Raw genomic sequence first — 6,565 nt, forward strand, 5'->3', positions numbered from 1 at the left:
CTCCACTGCTAAAGCTGAGTATGTATCTGCAGCGAGTTGTTGTGCACAAATCCTCTGAATGAAAAACCAACTCGCTGACTATGACTTAGACTACTCTAAGGTCCCCATCATGTGTGACAACACGAGTGAAATTGTCATCATACATAATTCTGTTCAACATTCCAAAACCAAACACATATATATCAGGTATCATTTCATTCGTGACCATGTCATGAAGGGAGATGTCGAAATCTACCTGATTCCCACTAATGATTAGCTCGCTGACATTTTCACTAAACCCTTAGATGAAAAAAGATTCAAGGATCTCGTCAGTAGGTTAGGTATGCTGAACGGTGAATCTGCAACTTAGCTTATATTTCTCTTATAAGTTATAATTGACTAGTCGGTCAAAACTTTTTGCAGCAAGTTTAAGTCTGTCTTACTTGCTGAACAATAAGGCAATGAAGAGTCATAAGTCTTCATCTAGTCCAGCAGCAAATGGCTGCTGGTAAAGATATCTAAAATCCGTTGATCCCCGTTGCTTTGGGAAAAAGCAAAATAAAAGTAATAGGGTGCTGAAAGTCCCTATCTAATCCAGCAGCAAACAGATGCTGGTAAAGACTAATAAAATCCGTTGATCCCTGTTGCTTTGGGAAAAAGCATAATAAAAGTAATAGGGTGCTAAAAGTCCCTATCTAGTCCAGCAGCAAACGGCTGCTGGTAAAGACTAATAAAATCCGTTCATACTTGTTGCTTTGGGAAAAAGCAAAACAAAAGTAATAGGGTGCTGGTAAAGGCATCAAAAATCCGTTGATGGCTGGCAATTTGCCAAAAATTATACAAAATTGGTCAGCAACCTTCATTCTGTGTTAGGTCGCTGATCAAAAACAAATAGTAACCAAAATTTTTTTAACTCTTCAGTGGATACCTTTCATTATCTGAGTGTATTCCACTACGTAATTTACCTAATAATTTATTAAGTATTTCAAACGGTTACCTCGATTTTCTCCCTAATGGGCAACTTGTACACTTTACCCGCCGTATGCACTCAAGTACAGTTGAAATCGTGGTACAAGTTGTCACATCATACAACATTCATACATTACTCTCATACAGATATCCAAAAGTATTTTCTAAATTTTAAAATACTTGATCTGTATCATCATTGGTACAAAAATGATTTTTAATAAATATTATTTAGTTTAAATACTTATTGCGTTTGAGAGAGAAAATGTGACGCTTCACTTTTTGCAGTCATGGGGCCCATATCCATGCCATATATATGCAAATCTCTTCCATCTCTCCGTCTTTTACGTTCATTTCTTTTTCATAATTTCCAAATTCTCTAAAATATCTCAAACTCTCTAAAATCCTTTCATCTTTCAATCAAAATCATTTTCATTTTTGTTTTCCAAATTTCTCTAAATGGCTTCTGAATCTGATCAACAACAAGCAACTCCCCAACAAATAGAAAACCAAGAGACACAACAAAACACTAATATTCAACAAAACCCAGAAAACATTCCTTCATACCTCACAACCAAGGAATATGATCCTGAAGGGATTGCTTCATCCCCTCATGTATCTTTCTAAGCATCTAAGTTGGTCATTAAAGCCAACAACTACATTGGATCTGTCAAAATACCACCCAAAGTAAAAGGATATTACTCGATGCTGGACTTCATCCAAGGATATCCAATAAGAAGAGCAATATATATGGACCCCAAAGAAATATGTGTCCATCTCTTAAGAGAATGTTGGTGGACGTGTGACTACAATCTAGCAAGTAGGACCATTATAGGTACTGTCATGAAAGAGACACGTACCATATCCATCTCAGTAGATCTGCTGAGAAAAGTTCTTCGTCTACCTACTCAGCCTGAAGAACGACCATTCATTAGGTTAGTGGAAACAAGTGTGTGGAAGGCCTGGCTGCTAACCATTGGGTATGGTACTAATGTAACTCCAGCCCAATCGGTCCACAGCAACCCCCAAAAGAAATACTTGCTTGGGGTATAGAGGTTGCTGTTTACTCATGTTATCCAATGTCTTGGTGGGAATAGTGGATCCTTGATCAAGCCACTGTTGCCCAGATGTAGATTATATATGCACAGGCAAACGATCATTTCATAGACTAAGAAAACAAAAGTTTCTTCCACTTCACCTCCTGCTGATGTCCCAAAACAACAGCAGAGAGTACCAAAGGGCAAAACTACTAAGGTTAGGAAGTCCTTACTGTCCAAGGACATTAGAGACCCATCCAGCCCATCAGCAGTCTCCAAACAGACTACTGACGAGAATACGGAAAACCGTCAACAGCCACCTCAAATTTCTGTAGGCGAGGTTGGTTTAGAACAAGGGTTACCCCAGCCACTAGTGTTGAGTCAACCCCACAAATTATTCCTTATTCTTCTCAACCCTCTGAGTCGTTATCAGCAGCCAGATCACAAGTGATGCTAGAGACAACACATTCTACGGCCGATGATGCTTTAGTGACACAACACATTGAAGCTGAGGCACCAGGTTCCCCTACCCCTTTAAACTTTTCCCTAGAAGAAAGACAGGGTGATGGTATTGTTGGTGATATTGGGATGGAAATGACTTCCGAAGTGGTTACACAAGACATGGAAGGGTTGGAAGCAAATGTAGTAAGTGCTGGTGATGAAATTTTTGTGGATACCTCTGGTGGTGAATTGGTTGACGATGAGAGTGACTTGAAGTTAGGCGACTTTTTGGCAAATGCATTCGAGCTGGATTCCTCCAACCAGGCTGATGAAATTGATGCCAGTGATATGGAGGTTGATGACGTTGAAGCTGCTGTTGCTGGTGATAATGCAGCAGCTACCATTGAAAATATTATTGAGACTGTTGCTGCTGGTAAAGATACAGTAGCCATTGAAGAAGTGGTTGTTGATGCAGCTGCTGGTGAAAATGCAGCAGCCACTGAGATTGTTGATGTTGGTGATAATGCTGCAGCTATAGCTGCTATGGCAGCACCTTTTGATATTGCTTTAACTCCACCCAAGAACCTAGTGAACACCATGCTGTCTCTTGGCATGCCCTCATCTCTTTCAAGTGTCCCTGGTTGCCCGTCTGTTGCCAAACCAGATCTTGAACCACAACTAGCTAAGAGTTTGGGGATTTCTCATTCTACTTACTCTACTGATAGGTTGGCAAGGGTGGAGCACCAATTAAATGATCTCACCAAGCCTGCCATCCTTGTTGTCGAGCTCCGAGATGTTGAATCTGACAGTCTGGTGCAAACGTTAACCAGTTGGTATACCAAGCAGCGTGAGAACTCTAAGAACATTGAAAAGCTTGAATAAAAATCTATCTCCATGGCTGCTGATCAAGAAAAACTTCGTATTTCTACAAATACCATCAGAAAGGATTAGCAGGCGATCAAGTGTTTTTCACGCTCACTGGTAAAAGCTTGGAAATTCCACCAGCTACTCAGCAAAGAAGGCAGTATCCAGCAGCAATCATGTTGCCGCTGAAGTAACAAAGTTGGTTGCCCTTGTCTCCCCGCTAATCACTCAAGTTGAAAGCAACACCAAGGCAATCAGTGCTTTGGAACAACAAGTTGGTGGTCTTCCCACTCCTCCAGTCTCCTTTACTGAGGAAGATCGTCAAAGGCAGGTTAACTTAGAAAAAGAGGTGGGCGAGATCAAGGAACTGTTGTCACAACTGGAGAAGTAGAAATCTGCACCGGTAGCAACTAAGGAAGTTGTAATTAACAATAACTTCCAAGAGGGAGATGGTTGATGTTGCCATTCTAGAATTGGTCAGCGAAGTAGTGAATAAAGCCGTTGGGCAAATCTATGACAAATTTGCTGAGAATGTGTTGAATGAGGATGCCGGTGACAATGATGCTGACACCACAAATGCTAATGAAATGGCAATTGTGGTGGTGAATAAAAATGAAAGTGAAGTTCCCCATGCTACTGCTGAGGGGGAGACAAGAGAAATAGATACAAGTGTTGCTCTCCCTGCTAGTGATGAAAGGGAGTTAGAAAAGGATACTGATGATGTGGCCATTACTGATGACATGGAAATAGTAGTGGTCACTGAAGACAAGGAAAGTGAAGCTCCCCATGCTGATGCTGAGGGGGAGACTGATATGCAGAAACATGCTGAAGGGGAGCAGGAGATTATTGTTGCTATTGCTCCCCAGTTTGAAGTTTTTGAAGACGCTGGGGAGGAGTTTGATCCCAAGACACTCAAAGAAGCGTGGGATGCTCACATGGCCACTGAGATGGTCACTGATAGGTCGAAAGAAACTCTCCCCATCTTCCACAAAAGATTTCTTCACAATGCAGTCATCTCTCCAATGACTGAAGCCCAGCGTCTGCAATGGGCCAAAATCCAACACAAGCCCTCATCTTCTCTCTCTGTTGAATCTCTGACCATCCAATCCTCAGCAAGTCATCAACATCAAATGATTGATATTCTGGCCTTGACTGCAGAGGGAAAGACTCAAGAAGAATCCATCAAGGAGCTGGACAGAATCAAATAAAACCAAGAAAATGAAAGGAAAAACTTGGAATTCATCAGACAGCTGCCACTCCTTGAGAAAGATCAATTAGATGTTGAACAGAAAATGTTATTGCAGACTGGTGGTGCTGAAGCTCTCTACAGACAAAAGCATGCTGATGTAGAGAAGCAACTCAATGAAAAGAAAGTCAAGTTTAAAGCAGAATAGGCAAAATGGCTGAAGTACATGGAGGATAGAAAGAAGCCACAAAGGATAATAGCTGATGAGGCCTTCAAAGCGGACATGGGCCTTAAAACCAATCTAAAAGTTTTAAGAGAAGGTGCCAATGCTCCGGCAAGGTACGAAGATGTCAAACCAACCACTCTCGGTGCTTCTTAGTGGTTTGAAGTATACATCCTGGTGAAGGATAAGAATGCTCCCAGCTATGCTCAGCTCCAGAAGATGCTTAAAGCTTACTTTGAAAAGGCTAGGGAGTATGAGACAAAGTTTAGAGCTGACTTGCCTATGTTAAGGCAAGTATTTAGCACCCCAGTAGCTATCACATCATCAGCAGGCCATAGACCACAAAGAAAGAGAAAAGTCGCTTATCAACCTTTGCATGTTGACTTTCCTCCTATCTCAAGTGATGCTGCATTGAATCTCAGACTTCCTCCCAGGTGTTTCTTTGAAGAAGGAAGAGTTCTGGAAGCACCAGCTAGCATATTCTTCCTAAACTTTCAAAATGACCAGCTTTTCTTCAAACTAGTTGAAATTGAAAAGGCTTCCACTGGATTTCTGATCAGCATCAGGAAAAGATTTGCTAAAATGATAAGTGCTAGATCAGTCATCAGCAAGATAGATGAAGAGCTGTTGAAGCCTCATAGAAGAAATGATCCAGTACTCAGAATTGCCAAGCAAGAGGATGCCTTAGAAATTGAAGCTGCAAGTTGTTTGATGTCTTAATTTGTACAAAGCTTAATGCTTAAAATTGTAATATGCTTAAATGATATATATACAAGACATCTTTCTACCATTTCTATCTTCTCTTATTTACTCAACAAGTCTTACGAGCGAATAAGGGGAGATTGTTGAGTCTTGGATTCGCTGATAACACTTGCTTGTTGACATTGGTCGTCAGTGAGTCATCAGCGAGTCCAGTGACTATCTTCAGCGGGTTGTATGCTGCCCAATTTGTTAGTCAAGGCGGGAAGAATTCAAACCGGATGAAGACAAAAGTCACATGGTGGTTTCTCCAACTGTAATTTACCTTGTATGGAAAAGGTACATTTGGGACCAAGACTAGGGTCTTCTTCTCATACCCGTTTTGGTAAAAAAGACAAAGGCTCTTGCATGGAAGTACATGGAGCCAATGGGACGTCGACAACCACCATCCTTTCACTATCAATGTAAGGCTGTATTGCCCTAATCCTCCCCTATAAAAGGCAACATAGCCGCAACACATTATGTGTATTTGTCACCGTAAAAAGTGTGCGTCACTTAATTGTTCAAGTTTGTAGTGGGTCTAGACTTAGCAATTACCATGTTCATTTGTATTCTTGTAAGTCAAGTTATAATATCGACCATGTATTCATCGTTTAATCAATGATACTGTAAAGAATAGGAATTAGCTTAATTGAAGGTTTAATCAATGATACTGTAAAGAATTAGGTTTAATTGAAAATTTAATCAATTGAAGGTTTAATCAATAATATCGACCATGTATTCATCGTTTAACCATGTATTCATCGTTTAATCAATGATATTATAAAGAATTAGGGTTATGTTTGTGTTTGAGTGTGTGGGGGAGTTGGGATGTTGAAGATGATCTAGAGAGAGAATATAAGGTTAGAGAGAAGGAACTATGGGATTAATTATTCAAGGCTTATTACAAAATGGTTAAGGAAGGGGTATTTATACATTTCATCTACTTAACACTAAAACCCCTTCCACAATAACTAATTTACTATTTAACACCATATTTATATTTCTAACAATCTCCCCCTTGGTGTTGAATTGTAAATGTGCATCGTCTTAGATCTTTAAATAAACATGATGAGCCCAATTGTTGAAAATCTTCAATGTTGATTAGACTTTGAAGCTTTCTCATTGTCT

Source organism: Erigeron canadensis, chromosome 6 (genome assembly GCF_010389155.1).
Source record: "Erigeron canadensis isolate Cc75 chromosome 6, C_canadensis_v1, whole genome shotgun sequence".
NCBI lineage: Eukaryota > Viridiplantae > Streptophyta > Magnoliopsida > Asterales > Asteraceae > Erigeron > Erigeron canadensis.